Below are 12,212 nucleotides of genomic sequence, written 5' to 3'. Positions count from 1 at the left end.
AACTTTGCAATAAAATATAATAACGGGCGATCAAAACATCAGATCTACCCCAAAATGGTATCAATAAAAACGACAGCCCGGCACGCAAAAAATAAGCCCTCACGTGGCCCCAGATCCCGAAAAATGGAGAAGCTAAGGGTCTCAGAAAATGGCGTCATTTTTTTTGTTTTTTTTTAGCAAGCTTTGGATTTATTTTTCACCACTTAAAAAAAAAAGAACCTATACATGTTTGTTGTCTATGAACTCGTAACGACCTGGAAAATAATGATGGCAGGTCAGTTTTAGCAATCTGTGAACGTGGTAAAAAAAGGACCCAAAAAACAACTGTGGAATTGCATTTTTTTTGCAGTTTCACTGCACTTGGAATTTTTTTCTCATTTTCCAGCACACGATAGGGTGAAGAAGGGGAGCAAAAAAGAAAAACACAAAAACAGAAAGACCCATGGTCGTTAAGGGGTTAACATATTTCACAGGAAAGCAATTTCACTTTCGTTTTTGAACGTTTTATTGTGAGCCTGTAAAAGTGGCTTAATACCTCTGACCACGTTGTTGACAGCAGTGACCTGGGGGTCAGAAATGCTTCCAGGGGCGATCCCCATGCTGTCCCCATGTCATTTGAGCACTGTCACTATCGTTTTGGGCACTTTTTAGGCTTTCTACAGACTGCCGGGGGAGCCGCCGCAAAAATGTTCGGGTCTCCCATAGATTAACATTGGGCTCGTTGCTCGGGTCGAGCACCCGAGTATCACAGTGAGCTCGGCCCGAGCTTCGAGCACCCGAGTATTTTAGTGCTCGCTCAACACTATTAATGATCACATGACACTTTTTCCAGGTGGGTAAAACTGACATGGATTTCAAGCCAAAATGGCTTCAGGAAACATCAGCATTTTATTTTCCTGAGTCATCTTTTCTCTTGTTTTTCAGCATTTCCTAATGCGGTTTGCAAACATTTTTGGTGGCGTTTTTCTAACGGGGTGCCACACATCTTTTGAGTGCGTTTTTGTGGCTTCTTTTTGTGGCTCACAAAACTCACCAAAAGTCACTCAGGAGCCTTCCAGGGGTCTTTCTTACCTTCCCCTTGACTTGCATTATAAGTCTGGAACTCTTCTAAGTGAAAAACACCTGAAGAATGATGTGCTCATTTTATTTAACTGCTTGGCATTTTTGGCAACTTGATGCGGTTAAAAGGCGCTCAAAAGCCTGATTATATGAAAAGTAAGTCTTTTTTACATGGGAACTAATATGTTCAGACCTTTGAGCATTTTAAGAGTTTTTTTCAGGATGTTTTTTTAGTGGACCCAGTTCAAATCCGCCTTATGAAGAGGGAAAAGCCATGAACTGTACAAGGTTCTAATTGATGATGACTTTAAATCAGATTTTTACATTTTACTGAGGCCTAGAAGTTTGCTTTTCTTTTCTAAGATGTCTTCCAGAGGGATGATCGCTGATCTTGATCATGGTGCTTTAAGAAAAGGAGTGTAAATCTCACAAGCATTTCAAGTCTGAGTAGTCGTGGCCGAGTGGTTAAGGTGATGGACTAGAAATCCATAGGGGTCTCCCTGCGCAGGTTCAAATCCTGCGACTACCTCCATGTTCCCAAAACTTTTGACAGATTATTGAAGATCTATTTTCATATTCCCTCGTCTATCTCCCAAGACAGTGGTCTGTGATCTTTGGACTGGGTTTGTAGAACCATACTGACAGCATCTTCGGATCTTCTTTTGATTAGCCTGCCCTGCGCGACATAACGTGCGTCCCGATGCTAAAGAAAAGAAGCACCGTGGGTGCCATCAAGTAAGAAGACCTTCTCCCGCTCTTGTCCAGCGGCCACAGAGCACTATCGTGGCTGATGGACTGGGACATGGGCTTTGATTTCTACAAACTCTACTTGAATTATGTCTCGGATGGAAGCTCTAACTACTAGTGTTGAGCCACCCCCATAGTGTTGAAGTTCGGTTCGTGTGTTCGCCGAACTGTTCGTCGAACACCTTCGAACACCGTTAAAACCAATGGCAGGCAAACAAAAACACATAGAAACACATAGAAAACACCTTCAAAGGTGTCCAAAAGCTGACAAACTGCTCAGAAGACACAACTAACACATGGAAAAGTGACAAGTACATATAGTCATGCGAAAAGAAAAGAGGTGGAGGAGTAAAAGGAGGCGGAGACACAGATATAGGCATGTCATGCCCTTCTAAAATCCAAAAAGTGAGAAGCCGACAAGACCAGTCCGCTCCTGCCCGTGCCACCTCCGTGTCGCTGGGTTTGTGCCAGAGCCGCCGTGGACCCTGACAGCCAGCCCCCCTCTCCCAATACTTGTGCCTGTCCGCTGGTGGGTCTAGTGAGCCCCCCTGTGGTGGAGGCAGCTCTAAGCTTTTTAATTTAAATTGTCTCTCTAATTTGAATGAATATACTTTAAATCCTTTTACAAGGATCTATTGGAGGGCAAGTCTCATGCCAGCAGCCGCGTAATTCCAACTCCAGTAGCATCCACTAAAGCTGCTGCAGTTAAAAAGCTTTTATAAGGATCGAGCTCGGCTGTCCACCGCAAGGCATCCTACCGCCAGTCCCAGCCCCTATGCCTTGGGATGCCTCCTGATGCTCTTCACTGAGTATCCCGTGGTCCCGAAGCATTTCCTTTGAAAAAGTTAAGTGTCCAAACTACAGGTGGTGTAGCTTGCTTAACAGCCGGGATAATCCGCTGACTAGCAGACGCTGCTACTAGGCACAAAGTATTTCCTGGGCTAGATGCAGTTAAAAATTTGTAATTAGATACTCTAGTTGGATGCTGAGAAAGCATTCCATAGAGTCTCCTGGCACGCCATATATTATTCTCTTAAAAAGCTTGGGGTAGGGGTCTAGGGGACCCTTTTATAGCCAAAATCACGGCCCTGTATCGTAATACGTCACCTAGGCTGAAGATAAATGGAACTGTAGCACTCTGAGGGCTCGGTTGCTACAGAGGTATTGCACCTCACCCAGAGGTGTGATATCTCACTCTCAGGTAAGGATGGAGTGTGGATCAGGACCAGACACCTGCATGCATTACACCACATTGCCGTGGGGCAGGGCGACCAATAAGCCCCTGAGATGGGCACGACAGTCCCTGTCCCTGGCTGGAGTGGGGGGAGGGAACACTGAGGAAGGGGAACCCTGTAGTGCAGGAGCAGGTAGGAAGCATTTCCTTGGTGCATTGAGAAGGGAGTATAAAAGGTGGGCACCATCTTAGTTCAGTGCAGAGAAGTCTGAGCAGAAGTGACAGGGAGCAGGGGCTCTGCAAGAGCTCTGCTCCGGAGGTGGGCCTAGTAACAGAGGCCCAGGCCTGAAAGAGGGAGAAGGAAGGAAGAGGAGCGGAGAAGGCTCCATGAATGAGGAACGAAGGGATCCCAGGGGTGCGGACGGGCGAGTCGCCACCGCACGCCCGAATCCACCTGCGTGGGGGGGTAAGGACAAAGGGGGAGACCGGTCCCCGAAACTAGTGGAGGCGGGAAACGACCCTCAGCTAGAAACCGGAGGCTGTGACATTTTATGTGGCGCACCGCCTTGCTACACCCGCTAGGAAGGCACCACATAGGGTCAGGGAAACTGGCGCCAAGTTTACCAAGAGGAGGCCCGAGGCAGCCGGACAGAAGGGTTGGTAAGAAAGGCCAGACAAAGGACACACAAAGGAGGTCCTGTGAAGCACTCCAAAGTTATCTGGGAGTTGTCTGAGCCCCTCACCTGGTGAGCACAGTACGACGTGGGCAGCCGTTACCTGCAGAAGTGGTCTGGATAATAAGAACTGTGAGTAAAGGCCCTGGACTGCATCACTGACTCCGTGTTATTTCTGCTGCTGCCCTGCACCATCAACCCCATCCTCCGCATACACTGCCCTGAGGCTATACTCCTCCCGTGGGAAGTTATGCTACGCTCTGCTGCACCCACAACATCAGCCTCAGCGGTCTGCCCTGCAGCGGCGGTTCACTCTGACCTCAATCCACGGGTGGCGTAGTCGGACATTTAAACATCAAAACCACATAAATAGTTCCGCCACTGGTTTGACCGCCCTGAGCAACGGAACCGGGTCGCCGCCACGGAGACTACAACCACCAGCATCCACCAAAAAGGGTCCGGCTCCGGGTGTCCCAAAGCCCAGGGGGCACTTCAGAACATTTTCATCACCTTTCATAATCACCAATGGGACAAGGTATGTTTGTCCTCTGTCCCCTCTCTTATACATCCTAGTGACGGAGCACCTGCTCTCATCAATTCGCCATAACCCCAATATTAGGTGGATTGAGGTGGGAGGCACCGAGTACAAGTGCTCTCTATTTGCTGATGATGTCCTAGTATATATCACTCAATCACATATATCCATCCCTGCTGTTTTGGCTGAAATAGATCACTTTGTTACATGGTCAAATTTTAAAATCAATGCAGCGAAGTATGAGGCCCTCGATGTCTCCCTCCCCAAATCCATACAGGATTCCATCCAGTCCAACTTTCCCTTTGCCTGGCCCTCACAGGGTATCAAATACTTAGGAATTCCTATTCATAGAGACCTCTCCCATCTATGTTATCTTAATTTTGGGCCCTTTATTGAACAACTCCATACAGACCACGGTTGGCAAGTTAGAACTGTAAGATTCACTACTTGAACCAATGGTGTTTTGTGGAAAAGCACATGTACACTGCGTTCCAAATTATTATACAAAAAGTGTTTAGGAGTGATAAGGGAAGAATTTGTTTGTTTGTCAGTTAAACTCATTGATGGTGATGTGTGTCAGGGCTCTTTATATCACTGTAAGCAATTGCAGACACCTGTGCTAATTAGTTTGGCAGGTGTGTCCAATGAAAGGCAAGACTACTTAAGTAGGCTGTCCCACATTATTAAGCAGCCTACATTTTCTGCCAAAATGGGAAAGAAAAAGGATGTGTCGGCTGCTGAGAAGCAACAAATTGTGGAGTGTTTAGGTCAAGGCATGACTACAATCAACATTGTGCGATGATCAGGATGAAGTGTCTTGGCAATCAAGAAGTATGAAGCTGATTCACAGTACACACGTGTGCGTGCTGATAAGGGCAAATTGAGGACTCTTTCCTACAGGCAATTACATCAGGTTAAAAGAGCAGCGGCAAAAAAGCCTTGTCATAGCAGCAGACAAGTTTTTGAAGCTGCTGGTGCCTCCAACGTCCCCCGAACAACAAGATGCAGGGTCCTTCAGAGGTTTGCAGCTGTGCGTACACCATCCTGTCGACCTCCTCTATCCACTTCACACAAGCAGAAACGGCTCCAGTGGGCCAAACATTACATGAAGACTGATTTCAAAACTGTTTTGTTCACGGATGAGTGCCGTGCAACACTCGATGGTGCAGATGGATGGAGTGGAGGATGGCTGGTTGATGGACACCCCACACAAACACGGCTACAGCGCCAACAAGGAGGAGGTGGAGTAATGTTTTGGGCTGGAATCATGGGGAGAGAGATTGTCGGCCCCTTTAGGATCCCTGAAGGGGTAAAGATGAACTCCATAATGTATGTGGAGTTTCTCAAACAGCACTTCCTGCCATGGTTCAAGAAGAAGAACCGTGTATTCCACAGCAAGATCATTTTTATGCATGATAATGCACCGTCTCATGCTGCACATAACACATCTGCATCTCTGGCTGATATGGGCATAAAAGGGGACAAACTTATGGTGTGACCCCCATGCTCCCCTGACCTCTACCCCATTCAGAACCTCTGGAGCATCATCAAAAGGAGTGTCTATGATGGCGGGAGGCAGTTCACGTCTAAGCAACAGCTCTGGGAGGGTATTCTGTCCTCATGCAAAACAATTGAAGCAGAAACCATCCAAATCCTGACAAATTCAATGGACGTGAGAGTTCAGAAGCTCCTTTCGAACAAGGGGTCCTATGTGCAAATGTAACATCACCTAGAATAAAGTTTTGAGTTGAAAACTGTTTGATTTCAGTTTCTAATAACCTGCTAATACTTATAATTTCAAAAATGACCATTTTTTTGGTCTTTATTAAAATGAAAAGGTTGATCGAAGAGCGTGGGGGATCTAAGAGTGTGGCAACCCAGTAGTCAGGAATACTTCGAATTCTGACAATCTGAGGGTCATGTTGCAGGTAGTGCAGAAAGAAGGCACTTATGTGTCTTGTGCATCTCGGAGCCCCAAAATTATTTTCCGGGCTAGATGCAGCTAAAAATTATTATTTATTTTAAATCTGGTGGAGCTTAGTATAGATGGCCTAATAGAATCAGTGCTGCACACTGCTACAAAGCCCAAATTATTTTCCAGCCAAGATACAGATAAACATGATTAGTAATTTTAAATGTGGTGGAGCTTAGTATAGATGGCCTAATAGAATCAGTACTGCACACTGCTACAAAGCCCAAATTATTTTCCAGCCAAGATACAGATAAACATGATTAGTAATTTTAAATCTGGTGGAGCTTAGTATAGATGGCCTAATAGAATCTGTACTGCACACTGCTACAAAGCCCAAATTATTTTCCAGCCAAGATACAGATGAACATGATTAGTAAATTGAAAGCTTAAAACGGTTGGTGAGGTGATTTTAACCAATCATCAAGCTTTTACTCTCCCCAGGATGACACAGGGGTAGAAAAGTCGTTTCGGATCCATGATTTGTTCATCTTTATGAACGTGAGTCTGTCTACATTATCAGTGGAGAGCCTCGTGCGCTTATCTGTCAGCACACCACCAGCAGCGCTGAACACACGTTCAGACAGAACGCTGGCTGCGGGGCATGACAAGATCTCCAAGGCGTAAGTGGCTAGCTCCGGCCATTTATCCAGATTGGAAGCCCAGAAAGAGCAAGGGTCCAGTGACATAGTCATGGCTTCAATGTTTACTTGGAGATACTCCTGTACCATCGTCTCTAGGCGTTGACTATGTGTCAGACTTCTTGTCTCCTGTGGCCTTGCAAAGGATGGGCTAAAAAAGTGGTGAAATGATTCCGCAAAATTGATGTTACCAGCAGATACTGTGTTTCTGTTACGGTTTGAGTGCAAGTTGGAACTGTGAGATTCACTACGTGCACCACTGGTGTTTTGTGGAAAAGCACATGTAAGATTCTGCAACAGTCTCTGCTGATACTCCTGCATGCGTGCATCCCTTTTTATGGCAGGAATAATTTCTGCAAATTTACTTTTGTACCGGGGATCTAACAGTGTGGCAACCCAGTAGTCAGGATTATTTCTAATTCTCACAATTGGAGGGTCATGTTGCAGGTAGTGCAGCAAGAAGGCACTCATGTGTCTTGCGTATCCAGGAGCACCAAGTCCCTGTTGTGTTGGTGGCGAGGTAACAATCATGCTTCCTTCCTCTGTCCTCTCCCCCAACCTCGCACAACAGAAATGTGATCAAGGTCTCCCTCATCTGATGAGTCTTCAATCAGTTCATCCTCCACTTCTTCCTGGGCTCCTGCACCTTCCTCACTAGTTTGGCTGCTACCATGCGCCCTGGTAAAACCATCTCCCCCACCCTCACATGCCTGCCGCCTTGGTGCTGCCGACCATCTGGACCTTGCAGATGTTAGCCCTTCTGCATACAACTCCTCCTCCTCTACTTCCTCCACCTCCTCTTGTGCCACCACCTGACTCCGAATTCTGTTTAACATGTGCTCCAGCATGTACATCACCGGAATAGTCATGCTGATAATGGCATCGTCAGCACTAAACATCTTCGTCGCCATTTCAAAACTGTGCAGAAGGGTGCATAGGACCCTGATCTGAGACCACTCCTCCAGCGTGATTTGCCCCACCTCTGGATCTCGTTGGCGCAGGCTATATGTCAGAACGTATTGCATCAGGGCTTGTCGGTGCTGCCACAGTCGCTGCAACATGTGCAGAGTTGAATTCCACCGGGTAGGCACATCGCATTTTAGCCGGTGAAGTGGCAGGCCCAACGACTTCTGTAGAGATGTAAGTCGCTGAGCTGCGGGATGCGAACGGCGGAAGTGAGCACACAGTGACCGTGCCCTCTGCAGAAGGCCATCTAGTCCGGGATAGTGGGCTAAAAATTGCTGGACAACCAGGTTCAACAAGTGAGCCATACAAGGCACGTGTGTGACATTGCCCCGGCGAAGGGCCGCACCCAGGTTTGCAGCATTGTTGCACACGGCCTTCCCTGGTTTCAGGTCCAGTGAAGACAACCATTCATGAAATTGGTTCTCCAGAGCTGACCACAACTCCTCAGCTGTGTGCCTCACATTTCCCAGACATTTCAAAGTAAAAACCGCCTGATGATGTTGAACCCTACTGCCAGCATAGTAAGGAGGTGTGCAGGATCCCTTCTGCGCAGTTAGAAAGCTTGTGGCATGACCAGACAGGCTTTGGGTGCAGGTGGAGGACCGAGAGGAGGTTGAGGAGGCAGAAGCAGTGGAGGAACTTTGAGATAAAGAGGATTGACGCACAACTCGTGGGGACGGCAAGACTTGGACAGCAGCCCCTTGTCCTGCTGTCACCATAGTTACCCAGTGCCCAGTCAGCGACATGTAACGCCCCTGTCCATGCCTACTCGTCCAAGTGTCTGTGGTGAAATGCACCCTGTCACACACAGAGTTTCTCAAAGAAGCGGTGATGTTGTGTGCGACATGCTGGTGGAGCGCATGCACACCTTTCTTTGAGAAGTAGTGCCGACTGGGCATCTGGTACTGGGGCACTGCGACGGACATAAGGTCTCGAAAATCCTCTGTGTCCACCAGGCGGAAAGGCAGCATTTCTGTAGCCAAGAGCTTGCAGATGGTGAATTTCAACCTCTTAGCTTTCTCATGGTTAGGAGGAAATGGTCTTTTACTTGTCCACATCTGAGGGACCGAGAGCTGGCTATTGTGCTTAGACGGGGTTGATAAGGGTGTCCCCGGCAAACTGCCGGTCTGTGAGGAAGATGCAGGCAGACATGTTAGGTTGCCTTGATCCAAAGGTGGTGCTATCGATGTTGGACAGCGCTCAACGTTACCACCTCCAAAGAAAATGATGACCTGCCAATCACGCTGGCTGTTGCGGGTAAAGAGGTGGCAGGTCTGCGTCCCAAAACAAGTGTGACTGCTGTACCCCCAGTCACAGAGGATGAAGAGGCCGCGGATGCACAAGATATGGCAGACGGTGGTTGGCCCGGCCGGCTAGGCCACATTGTAGCACAGTGAGCTTCCCACTGCAACTTATGCTTCATGTCCATGTGCCGGTTCATGCATGAAGTACTCAAACTATGTATTTTTTGGCCTCTACTTAGCTTTTGCTGACAAATGTTACAGATAACATGAGTTGGGTCATCTTTATCGATCTGAAAAAATGCCCAGGCTATGCAAGGCTTAGCACCCATGCGACCTGAAGAGCCACCACGACTTGTGGTGAGAGGCAGAGTTGTGTTTGAGGATGCAGTTGTTGGCGTGCTTCCAGTGCTACGTCTCTGTCCAGGAAGGCGCAACCTGACTTTGTGGTCAATAGCATTCTCCTCCACCTCCTCTGCTGACCTCATCTCTTGGCTGACTGTGGGTTGACAGTAAGTGGGATCTCCAACCTCATCATCATCACCCTGTGCGTTATCACACCCGTCGTCCTCAGAGTCAACCTGTTCCTGCCCTGACAAAAAACTAAAGTTGTCGCTCCAATTAGGTATTTGAGTCTCATCATCGTCTTCCTCATTGTCTCCAACAACAGAATTTACAGTTTGGGAATGAGGGTCTACATTATGGTCAGAACCTTCAGCGTCTGGTCCTGGATCCGACTCATAAAGATTCTGGGCATCAGTGCAGATCATTTCCTCGTCTGGATTCACAGAAGCGCTGGAGCCGACCTCTGATTCCCAGGCTATAGTATGAGTAAACAGCTCTGCAGACTCAACCATCTGTTCTACCTCATACTCAGACGGGCAGCTGGAGATTTGGGAGCTGTGAGGAAGCAAGTGCGATTGGGGTGACACCTTTGAGGACTGGAGTATTTATGATGTTGAAGTTGATGTGGAGGAGAGCCCACTTAAAGGAGCACTTGATATCCATTGAAGCACCTGCTGTTTTTGTGCCTCATCTGGAATTTGTAGCGATTGGTGTGGCCGTTAGAAAGGGATCTTATCATATTGTCCGCTAAAAGAAGTAGACATTTTAGTTTGGCTGGAAGGTGGTCTTTCTTCTGCAGATGTTACTGTTGCTTTATCACCTAACCCACGGACACAACCTTTTTTCCCCTTCCCAACACGCCTATTCCCCTTTCCACCAGCAGCAGGCCTTTTTCCACTCATTTTGTTGGTTAACTAATTGACAACTCTGGAGTTGTTTGCACAAAAAAACAATGGATGGGAACCGAGCAGAGCTGAGTGGCAAAACTGTGGTATTAGGCCAAAACTATTGGCTGGGTTAGATACAGAAAAAAATTATATTCAATTTGCAACCTGATGGAGTTCAGTATAGATGGACTAATAGACCAAGTCCCACACACTGCTAGAAGCCCATATATTTTTTCAGAGCTAGATGCAGAAAAAAATTATAGTCAATTTTCAACCTGATGGAGGTCAGTATAGATGGACTAATAGACCAAGTCCCACACACTGCTAGAAGCCCAAATATTTTTTCAGGGCTAGATGCAGAAAAAAATTATTTTCAATTTGCAACCTGATGGAGGTCAGTATAGATGGACTAATAGAATGATGCTATGCCCAAAAGGTTTTACTTCACTAGGTGCAGTAAAAAAATTGGTATTCTATACACAGGTTGTGTAGCTTGCAACACAGATAGGCTACTCCACTGACTAACACACTCTGCAATAGGCCAAAAAGGATTAGCTTTGCTAGATTTAGCCAAATGCTGTGAAAAAAACTTGCACAGCACTGGCACAGACCTGCCTGGCAAAAACTCATAGGAACTGATGTAACTTAGTCCTGAAAAGGACTGCAATTACAATTAGTCTTTACTCCCAACCTATCTATTTAAGAGCACAGACCTGCCTGATAAAAGTCATAGGAAATGCTGTAACCTAGTCCTTAAAAGGACTGCAATCACAACTATTCCCTACTCCCAAGCTATCTGTAGATTTGTGCGAAAATTGGCTTGAAATTAACAAGATATAGCGCACACAGCAACAGCGGTGCCGTCTAACACGCAGCTGCAGCAGTGAGAAAATGGTGGCGACGGGGAAAATGGCTGGGTCTTATAGGGCAAGGACATGTGACATACACTGCCAATGACACATGCCCTTGCTTGTGTGAAAAAAAGCACTTCGCTTCGTGTGTGCACTGCTGATAGGCTGACAGATTGCACCTCCCCACTGTAAATGAGGGAAAGAGAAAAAAAAATGGAGATCTTCATTATTCCTGCAGAGATCCATCCCCTGCCCCTCCTCCTGCCCCGCTGTACACTCAAACTGCGTATTAACATTAATTTTCATCATTACTGAGAAAAAATCCAGTTATGATTTTGGTGCACGAACAGTTATCGAACATAACCTCGAACAGCCGAATTTTTATCAAATCATTTGTGTTCGCCGAACGGATCGAACACCGCCCAAAACAGCTCGAATTTGAGATTGGCGAACAGTTCGAGTCGAACAACGCTCATCTCTATTTATTACACAATGAATAATCTTTAGCAACTTCTGGATGAACAGCTTTCTAACAGTATAAGTTTTGCAATTTATTTTTTCTCACCCTTTTTCCAAGTAATAGATGCAACACTCTATTTGCCAGTTTTTATCAACATTTAAAACTCTCCTTGTTGTGATATCGTGGAATTCTATGCACACTTGTGAAAAAAAAGGATAGTAGATATTAATTTACCATTTTGTATTAATAGTAGATTTGCACTGCAGCATTAGAGCCTGTTTTCACAACCATTCATGACTTAACATGCTCGTTTCACCCTTTTCTTCACAAGAAGATCCAGAAAGATAAACTGTCCCTCTGGTTCCATGGTGTAATGGTTAGCACTCTGGACTTTGAATCCAGTGATCTGAGTTCAAATCTCAGTGGAACCTGGATAAAATATCATAAAACGCAGGTTTCACTTTTTCCGCTCACACTGTGTCCTCCTATGCCCAAGGTTTAACATATAAAGACAAAGTTAAAATCCACATACCAAAAGCCAAAAAAACTTGAATATTACAAGGATCCATAAAATGATCACTTTGAATCCTATGGCCAAAGTTATCTATTATATAGGATTAGCGAAATTAAAATTGACGTCAGGAAACAAAACTCATACTATTT

At 46.2% G+C, this 12,212-nt stretch overlaps 2 non-coding genes across 2 annotated transcripts; both read left to right on the top strand.

Moving 5' to 3' along the window:
- Positions 1-1,505: 1,505 nt before the first annotated feature.
- TRNAS-AGA (transfer RNA serine (anticodon AGA)) lies at positions 1,506-1,588 on the top strand. The gene has a single exon. It is a non-coding gene; the product is annotated as a tRNA-Ser (tRNA).
- A 10,320-nt stretch (positions 1,589-11,908) lies between these two features.
- Positions 11,909-11,980, top strand: TRNAQ-UUG (transfer RNA glutamine (anticodon UUG)). Its single transcript has one exon. It is a non-coding gene; the product is annotated as a tRNA-Gln (tRNA).
- The last annotated feature ends 232 nt before the right edge of the window (positions 11,981-12,212 follow it).

The sequence above is a fragment of the Phyllobates terribilis genome, unplaced genomic scaffold (genome assembly GCF_046119375.1).
Source record: "Phyllobates terribilis strain yellow unplaced genomic scaffold, ASM4611937v1 Scaffold_13__5_contigs__length_258822181, whole genome shotgun sequence".
In the NCBI taxonomy this organism is placed as follows: domain Eukaryota; kingdom Metazoa; phylum Chordata; class Amphibia; order Anura; family Dendrobatidae; genus Phyllobates; species Phyllobates terribilis.
This window is presented reverse-complemented; position numbering and strand designations above follow the sequence as displayed.